This window comes from Spinacia oleracea, chromosome 4 (genome assembly GCF_020520425.1).
Source record: "Spinacia oleracea cultivar Varoflay chromosome 4, BTI_SOV_V1, whole genome shotgun sequence".
NCBI classification, from domain to species: Eukaryota; Viridiplantae; Streptophyta; class Magnoliopsida; order Caryophyllales; family Amaranthaceae; genus Spinacia; species Spinacia oleracea.
Genome location: NC_079490.1, coordinates 55,967,603 through 55,991,306, shown reverse-complemented (window position 1 = coordinate 55,991,306; position 23,704 = coordinate 55,967,603).

Here is a 23,704-nt window from a genome sequence, read left to right as displayed (position 1 = left end):
TTAATTCTAATCAAGTTGTTTAACCTTAAAGGATTTGTAGACCTAATCAAGAGTTTATGACTAAAAATACTCCCACTTAAACCAATAACTTTATATGCTTTACTAATTTTAAACATAAAAATGTATTTCTAGTCTAACCGGAAACATACAAATTTAATTAAAATTTAAAGCTCATATAAAATTATAATTGAACCCATTGATTTAATTTATTTTTCAGTTGAATTAAATGAATTTAAATTAATTCAAGGTTTAATTTTAGTAAAATAATTAGTATAAATTAAAATTTATAATAATTATAATATTCAAAATTAAAATCCGAGAAAACAATTTAAATAATTAATTTTGAATTTAATTAAAACTATTTCCGAACTGAAAATTCAAAATTAAAACGAAACGCATCAATGCTTTGCAAGACGAGGCACTTGGGCTTGCGCCCAAGCCCCATCGAGCTACGAGGCCCATGCCCCGTGCCTATTGATCGTCGCACATAGCCCGCACAACCATACGCACCCACGCCCATGCCACGCACACACGCAGCCTTGCGGGCTACGCTGCGCGCAGCCTCGTGTTGCGTCGTGGCTGCTGCCCCTTGGCGAGCTTGGTGCGTCGTGGCGCAGCGCATTGCTGCCCACACGCATCTAGCTCATCGTTGTGTGCCTTGCCCTCGCCCATCGTACTGCGCGCATGCCAAGGCGTAGAGCTTTGCGTGCCGCACAGCTCGTTGCTCGTTGCATTTGTACCGCACGGGCGACGAGCTCCCTTGCTCGTCGTCGCGTGCCCGCACTATACAACACCCCTTAAGGGTAACACGTAGCTTCCATTGCTTTGTGCGTGCAACATTTATGGGCGTTTTCATAAAAATTTAAAATTTTTAATTTAAAATTAATGACAAATTAATAAAACATATTAATTTCATAATTTTAGGGCTAAAAATCGAAAATTTATTAATCAATTAATTTCCGATTAACATGGATTCAAATTTAGGTCATAAAAATTTAAAATTTAACACAAATTAACAATTTTTATGGTGGATTTTAATCATGGATACCTAATTAAATTATTAATTAATTATGAAAAACAAATCAATTCTAAATTATTCGAATTTCAACAAATTAATCATAATTACAAATTTGGTTGTATAATTAACAAGTCTAGGCATTCATAATTGTTAAACATATACTGTAGGTCAATCAAAAACTCAAGATTTATCAACAAGAATCGCAAATATTCAATTTAACATCTTAAATTTACAAACTTTTGCGTTCGAAAAACTTAAACCTCCGAAAAGTCATAGTTAGGCTTCGAATTTGGGAATTCAGGGTTTCGGCGGAAAATACTATTTTTGTCAAAATTTTAGGATACCTATTACATGCGGAATTGATACAAAAATCACTCGATTTGGTTGAGTAACGAATATTCTGCCGAAAAAACTGCACATATAATTAAATAAACGCGATTTGAAATTAATTACGAAATTAATAACCCCTTTAATTCTTTGCAAATTTGTAAAATTTAACCATGTTCATGAAATTTAGATTATGAAAATAATAAGAGGCTCGTGATACCACTGTTTGGTTATGATACATATGAATAAACATAAATCATGCGGAAAAACCATAAAGCCAGGAAACATATTATTAACACATAATCATTTAGCATAATTCAGATGCATACACTTTGTAGCGTGCCCTCCCTAGCTGCGCCCGAACGGAACAAGAACAAGTCTTTAGGACTCCAAGTGTCGTCCCTCCGTAGATAGTCCACAGCACGTCCGGATCCGCCTTAAGCTTGACCAACTAGAATCGCCCTTAAGGTACTTAGAATTTTCGGCTATTGTAGGCAATGATGTGACTGAATTTTTGCTCTCAAAAATCACTTTGAATACTTGAATTCTTACGTCTATAAATTTGTGACCCTAGGCACATATTTATAGAGTTATGGAAAAGGACTTAGAATCCTATTAGAATACCAATTTAGTTTAATTAGAATCCTATTAGGACTCTTATTAAATAAAATCTATCTACTAGGATTACGATTTAATCATAGAACAAATTCTAATAGCTTTAGGATTTGTATTGCACACAACCGTACACGAGCACGAGCACCACCCACGCAAGCCTTGCGGCCAACGCGAGCTGCACTCGCTCGCAGCCCAAATGTCGCAGCCCAGATTTGCGCGCGCCAAGGCCTTGCTGGGCCTGGCCTTGCGCTAGGCCTGGCGGGGCTTGGCTATGTGCGATTGATGCGTGTGGCTTGCTGGGCGATGGCCCGGCTTCGTGCTGGGCCTTCGTCTGGCAGGCCTCGTCCGATGCTAATTCGTACGATACGCTTCAGATTAAATTCCCGATTCCAGAATTTATTTCCGATACGAACAATATTTAACATTTCCGATTCCGGAATTAATTTCCGTTTCGAACAAAAATTTAATATTTCCGTTTCCGGAATTATTTTCTGATTCCGATAATATTTTCCGATTCTGACAATATTTCCGTTTCCGGTAATATTTCCGATTCCGGCAATATTTCCATTTCCGATAATATTTTCCAATACGTACCATGTTTCAGATTCCGGCAACATCTATGACTTGGATAATATTTGTATTTCCGATACGATCCATATTTCCGTTTCCGACAATATCATCGTTTCCGGAGTATTCATTGTTTGCCTTTGACGATCTTAGCTCCCACTGAAACCAAGATCCGTCGATTCCGAATATCCATAGATGGAGTATTTAATTCCATTAAATACTTGATCCGTTTACGTAATATTTGTGTGACCCTACGGGTTCAGTCAAGAGTAAGCTGTGGATTAATATCATTAATTCCACTTGAACTGAAGCGGCCTCTAGCTAGGCATTCAGCTCACTTGATCTCACTGAATTTATTAACTTGTTTAATTAATACTGAACCGCATTTATTAGACTTAACATTAAATGCATATTTGGACCAAGGGCATTATTTCCTTCAATTTAGTCGTTTCTTAAAATGTGCAAATAGCGTAGATTCAAAATGTTGTTTTTACTTTATTTAAATTTAACGAAAGAATTACATCGAAAATAATTTTTTTTGCTTCTTTTTAGATTCCAGTTTCGGGATTTAATTGGAAGTTGTGATTTAGACTCGTACTTTCATTAATTTTTCTGATTAATTTTTCTGATTTAATTGGAAGTTGTTATTTAGACTCGTACGCCTATAATACTTGACCAAGCGACTTTCAGACTTGGGCTTATTGGACCATAACTTTTGTTGGTTGACACTTTAGATTTTAACCCTTGGGTGTTCATTTGTCATGCGCCATTTTGCTTTAATGTTGGCAAGGTAGTTAGTTGGGGAGATCGAATTTTTATTTTTGCAGGACTAGAATCATTAGTGCGGCTTCCCTCTTAGTGTGTATTGCCTTACCCCAATGGTAGCCTTATGGCATGCCGATTTGGGTATTTTCATGGTTCGCCATGTTGCATTCATGGAAAATCTTTTAGTCCGTACTTAGGAGTACTTCAAGGAGCGAGTGGCTCGAGAGGACTATGATAGTCGTGACCCAATGTGATCATAAGCCTTGAGGCCATTAAATTTTTTATTTTTTTTCTTGCCAATGGTATTGACACCTTGGGCTCACTTTGGGGGTTGTGCGACTATGGAGGAATGATTTTCAGAACGTGACTGTTTCCATTTTGCAAATACTTGAATTACATAATATATTCTTTTTATTGGTGAGAGAGAGTATTGAGGCCGTAGATTCTTAGCAAGGGATGACAATTACATATGGGTGCTTATTGATTTCTTTTAAATGTTAGGAAGGGAGACTCAATGTGGTTTAACCCTTTTAACTTGCAGAACGACACCAAGCATTAGGACCGATTCTATGTATAAGACAACTAAGACTTAGGATTTAGATTGTACTTTGGCATAGCCTAGTCTAGACTCGGATTTATTTATTTTTTATTCGAACATTATTTTTCCTTGAAAACTATATTTGAACATCATTTTTTGAATACTTCGCCCATGTGACATTCAAGGTCATTCAATCAGCGTGCTCGGTTTAGTGCCGAACATAGTCGTCATAGGAGGCCTAATGACGACACAAGGAGTTATTTATCTTATAAGTCGTTCTTAGAATCGAGTGCCTTTTTTCATACGTCCTCGTAGAAAATTTGTTACGAATTTTTTTATTGCTACGTATACTTTATGCGCGGGTACCGAGGCTGCTGGGCCTGACCAAAAGGCCAGGCAGCAACTTCAGCGCCCGGCAGGGGCGTTAAAAATAATTGGCGCCCATCCAGGGGCGTTGAAAATGCGTCCCTGACTGGTACTCGTATTCTATTCGTCTATCCTTTTTTCGTACGACTTAATTTTGCGTGCTTGCCTAATAACGTCCTTTACGCGTTGTGCAGCGTTGTGGGATCCGTTACAGGCCGTCCTAGGCGTCGCTTATTTTTGTGGCGATCGCCCGGGGCTGCGGAACACGTATTTTGGTATAACTCTTTGGCCAATCGGTGTTTATGAATGTTTGGGCAATTTTTAAGGTCGTTGGTTTTCCGGTATTATTTGTCACACACAATCTCAACACAATCACATAATTCGCTACACATAACTAGCATTACAACATGAAGTAAGAATAATATGTCACGTAGATTATGATAGGCTTCTATGGGTAATGTTTGCGCCGGCTTGGTACCGCTTCTATCGTAGATCCAACACATGCCACGGTCGAGGTAGTGCATTCAACAGACGAATTTCGTCCCAAGAGGCCAATCACGATGTAAGCCAAGGGGGCATGCACCAATGAGAGGGACCTAGTGGGCGAGCGATTGGGTTTGGGACAGGTGTACAACTAGCGAAAGTGCCGAGTGGACAACATTCGAAGCGTATGCACCCCCCGAGTGGCGATGGGTATCCTTAGTCCCAACTCCCGAGATGAAACACACCAAGGGAGCCAAGATTCGTTATGCGGTTCTGTTCGTTCACATTAATATGTTGATTTTCAGGTCATCCCAACTTGATAAGGAAATAAACGCGGAGTAGGATCGTTTCACCCTTCGGCTATTTTGATTACCTACAAGCACGAGTATTTCATTAACGTTCCCCAGCGGAGTCGCCACTGTGAGGAGGTCGAAAAAGCACGAGGCTAATATGTGACCTCGTCCCTCGTGGGCGTGACGTTGTCAGATCAAGTGTAATTGGATTTCCTGTGAGTTTACACCCAATCGACTAGTAATATAGGAGTCGCCATTCAGTTTTTAACGACAATGAGAAAAACTGACAAAACCCGGTTATCGTGACATAAAGGGAGTGCAATTATGTTCGACCACGACGGCCATAGGTTCCCTTGTGATCCCTGGTGTGGGGATCGCTCAACGTACACCCGCAGGGCAGAGATTGAGAGTTCGGGGGACTGTAACTACCGAGAGGAGTGCTCATCGATAACTCCAGAGGCAGGTTATCCTTACTAGCTCAGCATAAATAATTGAAGGGACATGCGTTAAACTATTAAACTATTCTGAATTGATTTTAGCAATATGCAACACATAATACTAAATCGATCGTGATTATCTTATTTAGATTGATTTAAGGTACCTAGCATGATAATTAAATTGTCCAAGGTATTATCTTATTAGGAGTGATAGATCAATCAAGTTAATAGTTCAACAATTTTATAAAAGGGTGATGAAAGCGATTAAATCATATGAGGGACACGTTACAACGCACCCTTGAGAGGTGCGTTACGGTTCTCAGAAAACTAACCACTTGGCTTTGCTATTTCTCCTTTTATTTAACGAATCCCGGGTTTCCAAGCAATGTTCCAGTATTTAGGATTAATTCATCAGCTACAAGGGGCAGGATGCGTTCTGTTCGACTTTTGGGTCGATTGCGACAGAACGCCGGATCAATTTCGCAGCGTGAGGCTAGGCTTAAGGCTAGAGTCAATACTCAGGTTATGGAATTGTGTGTGTTCTTCACGTCGGTTTTGAGGCTGTATTTATAGGAAAAGGGTGTGTGGAAACACAGATTTTCAGATACGGATCTAAAAAGAATCCTGAGATAAAACGGCCCCAGGCATTTTCAGCGCCCAGATCCAGGGGTTGAAAATGGGAGCTTTTGAGATTTATCCGAGTCTTTTAGTGCGTATTAACTTATGACGGAATGCGTCTGGGCCCGTTACGAACTCTAGGTTCGTTAGGAATTTAGTTCATACGTGACTCTTATCTTCGAATTATACCAGGAATGCAAATTCAATCTCTTTTAGGATTTATGTTGGAGTGCAACACCTAATTCTGACAGGTTTCTATCTTTTATGACTTTGCCACTTTTAACAACTACCTTTTACGGCAGTTACTATCTTTAGCAGGTTTCCAAAAATAGCAGTTTTGGCTGAAATGAAAAGGGTGATTGAGATTCGTTATTTTATAGGAGATGCGTTGTGTAGACACCTACTTTTGTCCCCATTCCCGAAAGGGAAGGTTCGATGATGAGAACATAAGTCTCCACTTGACAACGCATCTCCTATAAAATAACGAATCTCAATCACCCTTTTCATTTCACCCGAAACCTGCTATTTATAGAAACCTGCTATTTATGAAAACCTGCTAAAATAGTAACTGCCGTAATGGGTAGTTGTTAAAAGTGGCAAGTCATAAAAGATAGAAACCTGTCAGAATTAGGTGTTGCACTCCAACATAAATCCTAAATGAGATAGAAATTACAAGAGGAATCCTATTCCCAATATGATTCAAAAATAAGAGTTACGTATTAATTAAAATCCTAACGAGCCTAGAGTTCGTAACGGGCCCAGACGCATCCCGTCATAAAATTAATACGCACTAAAAGACTCGATTAAGTCTCATACACTCCGGATTCTAAGAGTCCGAATCTGACAAAGAAACGGCCCAAACATCAATTTCAACGCCCAGCCCTGGGCGCCGAAATTGCCTGGATCCTATTTTGACCGCCCAGAGCAGGGCGCCGAAATCTTTGACGCCCAGCCCTGGGCGCTGAAAATACCTGGGACGTGTTCTTTCCTAATTCCTCGTGGATTAGAGTTCTACAATTCTATCTTTCCACGGACTATTTTCTATAAATATGGCCCCAAGTTCGACGTGAACACAACACACAATTCATATTCTGAGTATTGACTCCAACCCCTAAGCCTAAGCCTCACGCTGCGAAATTGATCACGCGTTCTGTCGCAATCGATCCAAAAATCGAACAGAACGTATCCTGTCCCGTAGTTTGAGATTCGTTAAATAAAAGGAGAAATTGCAAAGTCAAATTGGTTAGTTTTCTGAGAACCGTGACGCACCTCTCAAAGGTGCGTCGTAATGTGCCCATTCCCATGATTTAATTGCTTTCCTCGCCCGTTTATAAACTGTTAAACTAATCAAATCTAATTGTTCTATCACGCCTAATAACGATAATATGTTGGGAAATTGGATTATCATGCTAGGTCCCTTAAAACAATCTAAATCAGATAATCGCGATCGATCTAGTATTATATGTTGCATATTGTTAAAATTAACTCAGATTAGTTTAATAGTTAACGCATGTCCCTTCAATTATTTATGCTGAGTTAGTAAGGATATCCTGCCTCTGGAGTTATCGAAGAGCGGGTACTCCTCTCGGTAGTTACAGTCCCCCGAACCCTCAATCTCTACCTTGCGGGTGTATGTTGAGAGATCCCCACACCAGGGATCACAAGGGAACCTACGGCCTTCGTGGTCAAACATAATTGCACTCCCTTTATGTCACGATAACCGGGTTTTGTCAAGTTTTCTCATTGTCGTTAAAAGCTGAATGGCGACTCCTATATTACTAGTCAATTGGGTGTAAAATCACAGGAAATCCAATTACACTTGATTAGACAAAAAGAAACGTCACACCCACAAGGGACGAGGTCACGCATTAGCCTCGCGCTTTTTCGACCCCCTTACAGTGGCGACTCCACTGGGGATAGTGAAGGAAATACTCGTGCTAGTAGGTAATCAAAATAGCCGAAGGGTGAAACGATCCTACCCCGCGTTTATTTCCCCATCAAGTTGGGACGACCTGAAAATCAGCATATTAATGTGAACGGACAGAACCGCATAACGTATCTTGGCTCCCTCAGGGAGTTAGGACTAAGGATACCCATCGCCAACCGGGGGGTGCATACGCTTCAAATGTTGTCCACTCGGCACTTTCGCTAGTAGTACACCCGTCCCAAACCCAATCGCTCGCCCATTAGGTCCCTCTCATTGGTGCATGCCCCCTTGGCTTACATCGTGATTGGCCTCTTGGGCGAAATTCGTCTGTTGAAGGCACTACCTCGACCGGGACATGTGTTGGATCTGCGATAGAAGCGGTACCAAGCCAGGCGCAAATACTACCCATAGAAGCCTATCATAAACTACATGACATATTATTATTGCCTCATGATGTAATGTTAGTTATGTGTAGCGAAATGTATGATTGTGTGTGACAAATAATGCTAGAAAACCAACGACCTTAAAATTGCCCAAACATTCATAAACCAATTGGCCAAAGAGTTATACCAAAATACGTGTTGCGCAAACCCGAACGATCGCCACAAAAAAAAGCGACGCTCGGGATGGCCCGTAACGAACCCCACAAACGTAGGACGTTATTAGGCAAGCACGCAAAATCAAAGTCGCATAAACAAAAGATATACGCAAGCGAAAGACGAGGACCAGCCAGGGAAACATTTTCAACGCCCCTGGCTGGGCGCCATTATTTCTAACGCCCGACGCTGGGCGCTGAAGTTGCTGCCTGGCCTTTTGGTCAGGCACAACAGCCTCGGTCCTCGCGATAAAAAAAATATACGTAGCAAAAAAAAACTTTTCGTAAAAATTTCTACAAGGGCGTATGAAAGGCACTCGATCCTAAAAGCGGCTAAAAAAATATAATAAAAGTAAATAACTCTTTGTGTCGTTGTTAGGCCTCCTACGACGACAATGTTCGGCACCGAAACCGAGCATGCTAATTAAAATAATCTTGAATGTCACATGGGCAAAGAATTCAAAAAAGGATGTTCAAATAGAGTTTTCAAGGAAAAATAATGTTCGAATAAAAAAAATAAATCCGAGTCTAGACTAGGCTTTGCCAAAGTACCATCTAAATCCTAAGTCTTAGTCGTCTTATCAATAGAATCGGTCCTAATGCTTGGTGTCGTTCTGCAAGTTAAAAGGTTAAACCATATTGAGTCTCCCTTCCTAACATTTAAATCAATAAGCACCCATATGTAATTGTCATCCCTTGCCAAGAATCTACGGCCTCAATACTCTCTCTCACCAATAAAAAGAATATATTATGTATTTGCAAAATGGAAACAGTCACATTCTGGAAATCATTTCTCCATAGTCGCACAACCCCCAAAGTGAGCCTAAGGTGTCAGTACCATTGGCAAAGAAAAAATTAATGGCCTTAAGGCTTATGATCACATTGGGTCACGACTATCATAGTCCTCTCGAGCCACTCGCTCCTTCAAATACTCCTAAGTACGGACTAAAAGATTTTCCATGAATGCAACATGACAAACCATGAAAATACCCAAATCGGCATGCCATAAGGCTACCATTGGGGTAAAGCAATACACACTAAGAGAGAAGCCGCACTAATGATTCTAGTCTTGCAAAAATAAAAATTCGATCTCCCCAATTAACTACCTTGCCAGCATTAAGCAAAATGGCGCACGACAAATGAACGCCCAAGGGTTAAAATCTAAAGTGTCAACCAACGTAAGTTATGGTCCTATTAGCCTAAGTCTGAAAGTTGCTTGGTCAAATATTATAGGCTTACGCCACGTCATTATTTTGAGTCTAGGCCACCTCCTTATATTCCTACACGGGTCATAATCAGAAAAATTAAGGAAAGTTCGAGTCTAAATCACAACTTCCAATTAAATCCCAGAAACTGGAATCTGAAAAGAAGCAAAAAATTATTTTCGATGTAATTCTTTCGTTAAATTTCAATAAGGTAAAAATAACATTTTGAATCTACGCTATTTGCACATTTTAAGAAACGACTAAATACGCTTGCAAAGTAAGACAATTAAAAGGTCCACCCTAGGCCTATTAAAGCTAAAGGTCCACCCTAGGCCTACTAAAGTTAAAGGTCCACTATAGGCCTACCAAACGAGGCTCACTCAGTCTCGCCTCGTGACTCAAAGACCACAACCATCTACCTCTTAGCCCAAATAAAAAAAATTGAAGGATTTATGTTGGGGAGAAATCCCAAGCAAAAGAAAGAGAAAAGGGAGAGAGTAAAGAGCAAGCCATGAAATACTTAAAAAGAAAGTGAAAAGGGAGAGCAAAAGGAGCGAGCCATGAAATACTTAGCCCGTACCTCCCAAAGTGCGAAATTTACCCAAGTAAACGAAGGAAAAGAATTGAGTCAACCAATCCAAATCATAAAATTCTATGATATCTACCCTTTCCAATCCTTATGTTCTTAGACGCCTTCGCTCTGGAGCCCCTGTTCAGCTCATTTAACCCATCCATGTTCTCATTGCCATAACCCAAGAAACCATTACCTCGACTCTTGTTCTTGAACTTATTGACACGTGCGTCATGCCCATCATTTCCAAAGCCCAAACCTGCTCTTACACCACCATTAGCATAATGACCATATAACTTGTTTGGATACATCCTGTTGATATACCCTTGAACCGTCCCCATGCTATTCATTGGCCTTGGTTGATGTAATCCTTATGCTCGACTAATACCTATACAACTTATCCTATCTCATTCAACCCATCTTTCAAGCCGTCTTGAGTCACAAATAAAAAAGAGACAAATGAAAAGTACATTCTACGCTTAACGTAAAAAAACAAAAAAATGTGAATAATAAAAAAGAAACTTTGCAAAGCGCCTCTAAAGTTAGTCTAAAAAAAAAAGCATTTAGCGCACCAAAAAAGATCAGCCCAGAAATCATTTTTAGCGCCCAGAGCTGGGCGCCGAAATCTTTAGCGCCCCAGCCTGGACGCTGAATCTCTCTGCTTGCTAAAATTTGTCCAGAAGTGCTCGTCATTTTATCTGCACATACACGGAACAATGACGAACACTTGGAGGGGTACAACAAGTATTCAGATATACGTACCAAAAAAACACATGAAAAGATTTTTGTGCAAATACATGTACTTAAAAAAATAAAACAAAATTTTGGCTTACGGCAAAGCGGCAGATTAAAATAATAATAAACTTCACTTATTCTACCGTTTCAAATAATATGTTTCCACCTCAGAACGTACTTGTTTAAAATCGGCATTCTAAGAAGCCATTTTCTAGGCTAAGACCTACGCAAGACCTGATTCCAAATTAAATCTATTTAAGGCGGATACGTAGGCAATCCATGATTCGGTCCAACCAATTTGCAAAAATGTTAAGAGCCTATAGAATAACAAGAATAAGAAATAGAATCCCTTATTGAAATTTAATTACTTGCAACCCAAGTCGAAAGAAAAATTTAAGTCAAAGGAAGAATCCAAGTCATCAAGATGCCAAAATGAGCACACATCGAAAAATAATAAGGGCACGTACCCTTGCCGGAAGGAGCACTCACACTCCTAGGCACTTAGCCAAGACTCAAAAGATCGCTTTGCCTCAATTGAATGGGGGCTAGCGCAAGCGTCCATGACATCTAAAGTACTCGACTTGACCCTCCCTAAAGCGAACTAACTCACTTAAAGACTTTCTTTCACCACTAGACATAGTCGTTCACTTAAAGACCTTCTTTCACCACTAGACACTAATCGCCAATAAGTAGTAAAGGCAGTAAGCTTGCAATAAAGAGGATTGTTCTACGGCATCGCCCCATCGTTCCTGCAAACTCAGGGCACCCGTGCATGGTAATTCAAATGCTTGTGAATCTCCTTTGAAAAAATCAGACATTGTCAATAGGACTTGGCACTTAACCAAAGCTCACCCTACTCAGACATATGACACGGGCATCTAAAATCGAAATCTAAAAGCATCATTAATGGGAAGACATAATAGCGATTGGGGGCTAAAAATTGAAATGGAAGAGTTAGGGAAAGAACTAAGTATACCTTGACCTTTTGTGCAGACATACACCAAGTAAATCTAAGTCAATTTGAAAACGGTTTATATTCCCGCAATTCGGGAAAAGATGGCCCTAAAAGCCTAAAGCATGTGCCACACGGGCACAAGTAATACCTTGACGCCTGCACCCAGGCTTCCAGCAAATCCTTAGACAGCATTCCAAAAAACGTAACAGTATTTTGATTCACTCATGTAATCCTGTACGAACCCTTCTATAAGTCAACTTACTTAGGACACTTCAGATTGTACACAGTAGGACTCGGATTTTAAATAATTTTCAAAGACTTCTTCAAACATAATAAAGAGTCGTTGGTTTAAGCTAAGTATGCGTTTATCTCGATGTTGCAAGTGAGTCAAAAAGATTTCTAAATATGATTATGGGTAAAGAAAGGCACCTAGCTTTTGGTCAAGGCACACTTCAACATGTGACTACCTTGACCATGGCAATGTCGCACAATACGACATTTACAAGAGAAGTAGCAGATCACTACTCGAACGTACCTCGCACTAAACAAGTCTGGTTCAAACTATTCATGATCCATGTCACCATGAATGCATAAAAACGTATGCAAGGCATTATAGCACCAAGCCAATCCCGTAGCTACAATTGGGGGCTTGAGAAAAACACTCTAAAAATGCTCGAAATGACGATTTTATCGCAAATTCTCGACGCTTATGTTATACACACGTCATAGGGGCACAATCCTAAGCTTTAATCGTGTAAAACGAACCTTAGAATGGCTACAACCCCTCCCAAATTCTAAAGCACTACTTAGAATATATAAAGTCACCCCACTATCAAGGGTAACTGAAAATCGCGAGTCACCAAAACTCCGACCAAACCACTGCACATAACGCTCGCCCTATAAAGCGCCCGTTACACAGTCTACATCGTTCCAAAGCAAAAACGAAAGTCCTGCCTGGGGCGCACTTTCAACGCCCAAGACCAGGCGCCAGAGATTCCGACGCCCATCTCTGGGCGCTGAAAATCAGCTCCAGGCAAAGGCTGTCGAGGATAAACAAAAAAGGATCATCTATGAATCCTCGCATCGAACAAAGTAATAAGCCGTGCAAACCCACGCAAAAGGTGCTACACTTGTTCGAGCACCTGAACGAGGCGTGACAAAGTACTCCAATGCAAAAAATAATAATGATATCCCAACACCTGGAGAAATGTTCTAATACATGTTGTTAGGCCACACAAGCCTACGTCGCACCATAAGTTCAACCATCCCACGGTACAAGTCTAAAAAAGAGAGTAAGGCATATTGCACTAATGCGGGCACGACCAAAGAGCATGTGTAAAAGAGGCAAAGACTACTTATCGCCCAAATTCAAAATGCAATCCACACGACTTCTACATTAAGGATTAAAGGTAGCAAAATATTACCTACCACGAAAGGGACACCTCGCACCTACACGAGCGGAACCCCAGGGCATCTTTCTCGAAAGAACCTACAAAAATCGTACGCCAAAAGGAAGCATCCCAACATGCATACTTGGGGGCTCCAAGCTACGAAATAACCATAGCAAAATAAAAAAAAATCTCGAAGCAAATGTTTGAACAATCGAAAGGGCACGATGTTTGAGCCCACCTCGTGAATGGGCCTGAACCCTATCAAGCTTCTAAGCAAACTATTCAAAATCAGTCATTTCTCAAAAAAATGATTCAAACAAACTGATTAATGGACCGCACACAACGGCCATTCTATGAACGCTCGTTCGCACATACATATCATCTTTTCTAAGTATCGAACATTTACGAACGCGTTCAAAAGAACAAAAAAGAAAACGAACGAAGAAGAGGCCAACTGTGTCATCAAGAAACCTAGCCATAAATTATTTTCAGCGCCCGGCGCTGGGCGCCGAAATCTTTAACGCCCAGACATGGGCGCCGAAAATTATCCCAGACCCAAAAAAAAACAGCTCTGACTTCTATAGGGCCCTGCCACATTCATTCGACTTAAAAATTGCCGATTTTTTTACTGAAAGTCGCACCTCACGACTTTGTTAAGAGTAGCACACCACAACAAAGATCGCTCGCACTTACGAGCACAATCTCAAACACGATCAAGGACATTACAAAATGCGTGTCCCCAAGGTACCTCTTCAACAAGAAATGACCGTGAAGCACGAATGCTTGGGGGCTCGAAAGAAAATATATACTTCAAAAGAGAGTATGCAGGGTTAAAACATTATTCCCAGACTACGCTGTACGAAGCCCCGTGTTTGGATAATCTCGAAAGATAAAACCAGATTACGACCTCAAGACAAAGGTCGCCGTTGATACTTATACATAGTCCCCTAATCAAGGACCCATGTAGTGGCAAAATTGAGCCGTAAAGACTAGCTCAAAACCATGAAAGATGATGACCACGAGACAATAGTCCGTCTAAGCACGTTGTCAACCCACATTCAGGTTGCAACTAAATCCGAGCATCCCTCGAAAGAAAATAAATTCTTCAAAAAAACAAAAACAGGCTCGCCCACCTTTAGCAGGCGGGGTCTGCGTCACTAACCGCGCAGGTCCTTAGTCGCTGCAGCGATAACTTTTTCCGGTTTTCCCTTTTTCCAAAAATTAAAGGATCGGTTTTCCCTTTTTCCAAAAATTAAAGGATCGGTTTTCCCTTTTTCCAAAAATTAAAGGATTGGTTTCCCGTTTTTTCCAAAAAAGAACGATGTGATCGGTTTTCCCTTTTTCCAAAAATTAAAGGATCGATTTTCCCTTTTTCCAAAAATTAAAGGATCGATTTTCCCTTTTTCCAAAAATTAAAGGATCGATTTTCCCTTTTTCCAAAAATTAAAGGATCGGTTTTCCCTTTTTCGAAAAATTAAAGGATCTGTTTTCCCTTTTTCCAAAAATTAAAGGATCAGTTTTCCCTTTTTCCAAAAATTAAAGGATTGGTTTCCCGTTTTTCCCAAAAAAGAGCGATGTGATTGGTTTTCCCTTTTTCCAAAAATTAAAGGATTGGTTTTCCGTTTTTCCAAAAAAGAACGATGTGATTGGTTTTCCCTTTTTCAAAAAATTAAAGGATTGGTTTTCCGTTTTTCCAAAAAAGAACGATGTGCTGGATTTTCCTTCGTTTTACGTCCTATAAAAACAAGGGGGTTTTTCTCGTTTAGCTAGCCCTGAAAATGAGAATCTTTAAAAACATTTTTACCTCGTGGTTGGGCTTGGCCAGGCCCAATTACACTTTATAGCTTTGATTTCGAAAACATATGTAGCTACTCCCAATGACAAAGTGAGGGAGTTTCTACGCTTCTTTAGATACTTCCAATGACAAAGTGAGGGAGTTTCTATACTATCCGTTGACAAATCCCAATGACACGTGAGGGATATGTCGACACTTCAAGTGATGACCCTTAAGTCAAATGTTATCACTCTGGGCTCGTGAGACCCTCGCAAAAAAACAGGTCACCATGACTTGTGTGACGCACTCCGTCTAATACTTTGACCATCGTCTTACTCCAAGACTCAGTCAAAGTGGGGGCTAACTGTAGACACCTACTTTTGTCCCCATTCCCGAAAGGGAAGGTTCAATGATGAGAACATAAATCTCCACTTGACAACGCATCTCCTATAAAATAACGAATCTCAATCACCCTTTTCATTTCACCCGAAACCTGCTATTTATAGAAACCTGCTATTTATGAAAACCTGCTAAAAATAGTAATTGCCGTAATGGGTAGTTGTTAAAAGTGGCAAGTCATAAAAGATAGAAACCTGTCAGAATTAGGTGTTGCACTCCAACATAAATCCTAAATGAGATAGAAATTACAAGAGGAATCCTATTCCCAATATGATTCGAAAATAAGAGTTACGTATTAATTAAAATCCTAACGAGCCTAGAGTTCGTAACGGGCCCAGACGCATCCCGTCATAAAATTAATACGCACTAAAAGACTCGATTAAGTCTCATACACTCCGGATTCTAAGAGTCCGAATCTGACAAAGAAACGGCCCAAACATCAATTTCAACGCCCAGCCCTGGGCGCCGAAATTGCCTGGATCCTATTTTCAACACCCAGAGCAGGGCGCCGAAATCTTTGACGCCCAGCCCTGGGCGCTGAAAATACCTGGGACGTGTTCTTTTCTAATTCCTCGTGGATTAGAGTTCTACAATTCTATCTTTCCACGAACTCTTTTCTATAAATATGGCGCCAAGTTCGACGTGAACACAACACACAATTCATATTCTGAGTATTGACTCCAACCCCTAAGCCTAAGCCTCACGCTGCGAAATTGATCACGCGTTCTGTCGCAATCGATCCAAAAATCGAACAGAACGTATCCTGTCCTGTAGTTTGAGATTCGTTAAATAAAAGGAGAAATAGCAAATTCAAAGTGGTTAGTTTTCTGAGAACAGTGACGCAGCTCTCAAGGGTGCGTCGTAATGTGCCCATTCCCATGATTTAATTGCTTTCCTCGCCCTTTTATAAACTGTTAAACTAATCAAATCTAATTGTTCTATCACGCCTAATAACGATAATATGTTGGGAAATTGGATTATCATGCTAGGTCCCTTAAAACAATCTAAATCAGATAATCGCGATCGATCTAGTATTATATGTTGCATATTGTTAAAATTAACTCAGATTAGTTTAATAGTTAACGCATGTCCCTTCAATTATTTATGCTGAGCTAGTAAGGATATCCTGCCTCTGGAGTTATCGAAGAGCGGGTACTCCTCTCGGTAGTTACAGTCCCCCGAACCCTCAATCTCTACCTTGCGGGTGTATGTTTAGAGATCCCCACACCAGGGATCACAAGGGAACCTACGGCCGTCGTGGTCAAACATAATTGCACTCCCTTTATGTCACGATAACCGGGTTTTGTCAGTTTTTCTCATTGTCGTTAAAAAATGAATGGCGACTCCTATATTACTAGTCAATTGGGTGTAAAATCACAGGAAATCCAATTACACTTGATTTGACAAAAAGAAACGTCACACCCACGAGGGACGAGGTCACGCATTAGCCTCGCGCTTTTTTGACCCCCTCACACGTTGCCAAGTGGAGATTTGTGTTCTCATCATCGAACCTTCCCTTTCGGGAATGGGGACAAAAGTAGGTGTCTACACTTACAGCTGCATAATGCTCTGGTACAACATCATACGATCTCCGGTGCAGAGGAGAAGCTATAGGGACGGTCACCTCCACCTGCTCACCATCCGAGTTCTCATAGCGGACGACCCTGTCAGCATAGGGAATGTCCTTGGGGTCAACCTCCTCCTCCTACAAACATTCATACAATGGTTCAATTATACAAGAATACAAGAGTACAAGAATACAAGAATACAAGAATACAAGATACAAAATTCAAAAGCTCACCGGCAGTACGAAGCGTATAGGTGTAGCAAGCCTCTTCAAAAGGTCCTCATAATGGCCCCTCCTATATACAAAGTTCTCCCAAGGGAGACAAACAGCATCACCCCTAGCATTCAAATAGAGCTGGGCGAGTTCTTCGTCTAGCGCTAACATGGACTCCGGTGGGTCCTTACGGACAAGCCTGCCCCCCGTACTATGCTGAAGGGACACTCGCTCCCCCAAGTACCACATATGGCGATACACTCCCGGGAGAAAGACCCGCCGCCCAGACAAGAAGAGGGCACGAGTAGCTGGAACCGGTATAGGCGCACTAGCAAAGGGACGCCAAACCACCTACAGAGCAGACAACTCAGGCAACTATACAAGTACAAATATAAAAGGGCAAAGCAGTACAAAAGTTTACCTCATCAACGGGTAAAACCCGCCAAGTTCTACAGGAGGCCGCCAGAGGCACCCTCCTGCGCACCGCTCTTATCCAAGAGGCAGCATACGGGTAAGCCGCATCCCTGGTACGAACCGGCGCCAAAGACGGGAAGTGCTCGTACATCCAAATCTTTCAAAAGGCAAACAAAGGATCAATCAAATTCAAGATACAAACATACAAGTACAAGATAAAAAGTACAAGGAGTCTCGGATACCTCCAGCACAATCCACAAAGCAGCAATACTTGGGTCGCTCTCCGGCGCAGTCCGGGAGACCCACTTCATCTCATACAAAAGGTGGTTATATGCCAGACCACCCCAGTTGAGGCTCGAAACGGCCCTCAAATCCTGCAAAGCCGTCAGGAAGCCAATATGCACCCGACTATTCCTGCTCGGGGCCATCACTCTACTCACCAGAGTCAAGAGGAAGAGCCGAACCCTCTGCCCCGCAGATATGTCCACGCTACGGATCGCAACCATGATCACCGTCACAGAAGCATGGGTGTCATCATCCGCCAGGTCGACAACGGGATCAAGCAAGCCCCTGACACCACTCGAGTACCACATCAGCTCAGAATCAAAAATCACGTTCCTCTTAGAGAAAGGAATGTTAGGTTATGATACATATGACAATTCATAAATCATGCGGAAAAACCATAAAGCCAGGAAAGCATATTATTTACACATAATCATTTAGCATAGAATAGATGCATACATGTTGTAGCGTGCCTTCCCTAGCTGCGCCCGAACCGAACAAGAACAAGTCTTTAGGACTCCAAGTGTCGTCCCTCCGTAGATAGTCCACAGTAGGGCCGGATCCGCCTAAAGATTGACCAACTAGAATCGCCCTTAAGGTGCTAGGAATTTTCGGCTATTATTGTGCAAGAGTGTGGCTGAATTTTCTTTCAAAAACTTACCCTATGAATACTTCAATCGTGCGTATAAATTATGACCCTAGGCCCTTATTTATAGAGGTTTAGAAAGGGAATTGGAATCCTAGTAGGATACGATTTAATTAAACTTAGAATCCTACAAGGACTCTAATTAATTAAATAATCCTAATAGGAATAGGAATTTTAATCACACACCAAAACCTAATAGATTTAGGAATTGTGCATGGACACAAACACACACACGCACGGAGCCACGAGGGCGCCCGCACGCGTGCGCTCGGCCCACGCAGCCCACGTTGGGAAGCTTTGTCTTGGCGCGCTGGGCCTGCCTTGCGGTGGGCCTGGCGCTGCCTTGGGCTGGGCGTGCGCGCGTCCTTGCTTGCTGGGCGATGGCCTGGCTTCGTGCTGGGGCTTCGTCCGACAGGCCTCGTCCGATGCTTATTCGTACGATACGCTTTCGATTAAATTCCCGGTTCCGGAATTCATTTCCGATACGAACAATATTTAATATTTCCGATTCCGGAATTAATTTCCGTTTCGAACAAACATTTAATATTTCCGTTTCCGGTAATATTTTCCGATTCCGATAATATTTCCGATTCTGACAATATTTCCGTTTCCGGCAATATTTCCGATTCCGGTAATATTTCCATTTCCGATACGTACCATGTTTCCGTTTCCGGCAACATCTACGACTTGGATAATATTTATATTTCCGATACGATCCATATTTCCGTTTCCGGCAATATCATCGTTTCCGAAGTATTCATTTCTTGCTTGTGACGATCTCAGCTCCCACTGAAACCAAGATCCGTCGATTCCGAATATCCATAGATAGAGTATTTAATGCCATTAAATACTTGATCCGTTTACGTACTATTTGTGTGACCCTACGAGTTCAGTCAAGAGTAAGCTGTGGATTAATATCATTAATTCCACTTGAACTGAAGCGGCCTCTAGCTAGGCATTCAGCTCACTTGATCTCACTGAATTATTAACTTGTTAATTAATACTGAACCGTATTTATTAGACTTAACATTGAATGCATACTTGGACCAAGGGCATTATTTCCTTCAGTCTCCCACTTGTCCTTAGGGACAAGTGTGCATTTCCTAATTCCTTTGTCGCTCGATGCTTGCTCTTGAACATAAGGTAAGAGTTGTCATCCTTATTATGTCCAGAGGTGTTTCTCGGTTTCAGAGTTCAACTGATCAAATAAGGAGATAATCATAGCCTATGATTCATCTGAGCACGGCCATGCATTTCACAGTTTCTAGCTCTCCGAGTGGCCTTGTACAACTTTTAAGCATCTAATCCCGATTTATGGGAGGACAATTCCAATCTTGTGATCTTGAGATTAGACTTCGTTTGATAGGTGATTACCTGAGCGTTGCCTTTATAGCCTCCTTTTACGGTGCGACGGTTGGTCAACGTCAAAGTAACCAGTTCTCAAACAAGTAATCTCAAATCACTCAGGTATTGAGGATTTAGTGTCTAATAATTTTAATGAAATTTACTTATGACAGATTTTCATCTCTTACAGTAAAGTTTCATAGGTCTATCCGATACTAGTCTTCCCAAAGTAAGTATCTATGCAAATGATTGCGACATTGCCATGTCCACATAGTTCAAGAAACAGAACTACTAGTCATCTTGCATTCTAGTCGTCTAACGTTTTCTATGCGTCCAATTTTGTAGAAAACTCCGACCAGGGACCATTTTCAACTTTTGACATTCAAGTTCACTTGATAGACATTTCTTAGTCACAGGACTGGTCCTGACAGTCTATCTTGAATATATCGTCAAATTGAAGGGACTTATCATTTAATACTAAACCAAGATTAAATGGAATATGAAAATACATTTCATATATGATAAATGTTCAACCCCAACGTTTTACAACCATGGGCCTTTAACCCATCTTTAAAACATTTCATGGAATTCAAAGCTATGCTTGATTTCCAGTGCTATAATGTGAGTGTTGCTTCTCACTTGTTGCATAGGTTTAGTTATCATGCTTTTCTAATCTTAATATCCCTTTCATCGAATGTTTTTCGAGATAGGATGATAAGATCTTTTGAGTTTGTTTATTATGTGATCTAGTTTTTCTTACTTAAATAGTGGTTCTACGCATTTTGCAATGAAGAACCATCAAGTCAGCAGACATGTGATCCAGCCAAGTTCAGTGAAGAACTTTTTAATGTAAACAACTCAGTTTTATTGCTTCTTAGGCAATAAATACTTCTACTTCAACTTTTTAGGTTGCTAGTGATGCTTTGTTTGGATTTACTTATCCAAGCAGTTTAAAGATATGTGGAAGACTTTCCAGCTGTATCTTTGGAACATAGTAATTAATATTTTAATTTCCCACGCAACAACTCATGGTCTCCAATCCATGTTGCCATTACAAAACACGATGCTCTATAGCTCGTCCTTATCAATGGTTAACTCCAAAGGGTCTTGCTTGATCCTTTGCCAGTGTTTATGCGTGTAGCATCAATATTTAGCATATCTTTATTTCCTTGAATCAAGAACTAATCCTATGTACCTTTTCAAGTACCATAAGTTTTTCTTGATCTCAATCTAGTCGATCTTTACTTAGATCAATAGAGATTGGTATATGTTCGTCATGCCCAAAGTCATACGATACGTTTTTGGCGATCCTCATATTATATCATTACATGATAAATTCTTTTGCAGAATAATTCCCAATTGAATTCTATTCATGTAACTTTAGCTCATTCAATTTCAGTAGATACTGAATCCAGCTAAATTCTTTGACATACAATATAATATAGGTTAAGAATCTCATTTAGACTCTTTGATGTTTAACTTAGTAAATGCTTATACATAGTTCAAACATCCTTTACTTAGATTTATTCATATGGGTCGAATATCTCCAATGGAGTCTTTCGTGTTTGATTTAGTAAATGCCATTACTTAATCCAAAACAATATCATAAGATCTTTGTAAATAGATCTTAATACCCAGTATGTACTAAGTTTCGCCTTGGTCCATCATTGATGAATAATTTCAAACCTAAGTCATTAGCATTTGAATGTTATTTCACAATAGAGAGATATGCGTGTGATACACATAGGACCAATTAAGTTTTTATGTACTCCCACTAAACTTCTTATATATCTATAAGAATCATGTACATTTTATGAAACTAAAATACTTATTAGCTTTACTAAAATACATTTTCAATTTCCCAGTTGCTTGCTTAAATCCATACTTAGATTTCATAAGCTAGCATTCATTTCAAGAATTATTTGGATCCACAAATCCTATGACATGCCATGTACATATTTTTCTTCCAACATTTGATTGAGGAATACGTTTTGTCATCCAATTGCCATATGTACCAATATGCAATCATTGCTTGAATTATAGACTTTAGCATTACGATTATGCATGAGGTTTCAACATAATCCATGCCATGAATTTGCTTGTACCTTTAGCAACTAATCTAGCTTTGTGTGTTAACACAATTTCATGTTTGATGGTTTTTATCCTTAAAATAAACTTGCAACCAATAGGTGTGAAACTATTCTTGCAAATCAACAAATTTTCAATTTTGTCATCAAAACATTGAGTATGTTTTATGGCCTCTAACCATTTAAAACATTTGAGTCTATATATGGCCTCTAACCATTTTAGGGAATCTGGGTTTCGTCATAGCTTTCTTACAGGTCACAAACTCATTAATAGTTTGACTGCAAGTTGTAGGTTTCTTTACTATCTAATAGAAGAATTGCATAGCTTCAGTGACCTGAACTCCATGTTTCTTCACTATCTAATAGAAGAATCTCATAGTTTCAGTGACTTGAACTCTATGCCTACTTGGGTATAGAACATCAAATAATAGAATATCAATAGCCACTTGAAAGTCTTTTGAATATTCTGTTCTCCTTGAAGCACTTGTAAAGTCTTCTAAGAGATGTCTATTCTTTAAAAGCCACTTCTAAAGTCCTTAAAGAATACGCGTTCAGATTTTCTAAAGAACTTCGAAAAGCCTCCAGATTGTCCGTTTATGTTTGTTGTTCGCCTCGAAGACTTCCGAGGTCTATTTTCTCCCACTTGTCATTTTGGAAACGAATCTCCAAAAGGACATCATTTCGAGCAAACAAACATTATGTTCTCAAAAAATTCGTGGTAGAAACAATACCCTTGTGTCTCATTTGAATAAATCACAATGAAACATATATCTATACTTGGGCCTTAGTTTGTTGAATAACAAACACTAAGCTCCCACTGAGTTTAGGAACTCTTTAGATATATTATGAAAAGATATTCTGAAATTACTTTTCAATAGCTTTGACGAATTTGGTTTAGTTTGGTGGTAGTTGAGCATTTTGTTTAGAAATTATAGGAAAAGTCTTTATGATTCATCATTAATCGAATCAAGTACTAATTGACTTCGATTATTCCAACTAAGATATGCCATATCTTATGGACCTAGATTGTGAAATTACAACACACAATCATTGATGATCATATTTGGTCTCAAGTAATCATCAACATGATCTAATCCTAGATCTTTATGATTTCTTGCCAAGTGGATTTTATACTTCTGAATCTTTGAACTAGCCAAACAGATTCAACTTATATCACATTTGAGTAAATAAACCTATATTTACTCAAATCCATGTGAAATAAAGTCATAAAACCTTTCTTTAGCTTTGAACTCTATTGTCTAGGCGTTCTAACAATAGTTCATATCTTTTGTTACTTTCAACAAGTAAGACTAGTTGTCTTAAATTGATCTAGAAATCAATCAACTTTCAAAAGTCTATCAAAATAGAGCTTTTGAATGTTAACTTGTTGATATGGTCTAAGCAACAGTGCCAAAGATTAGTGGAACTCAAATCAAGGGGTTGATTTGAACCTAGTAAAGTTTTTATTGTTAAAGAGTTGTTTGTTTTAATCAAGCATATTGACTCATCTCGTAAATGACCATTTCATTCAAATAAACAAACAAACAAGCATTGTTTTTGTTCTTCTGAATG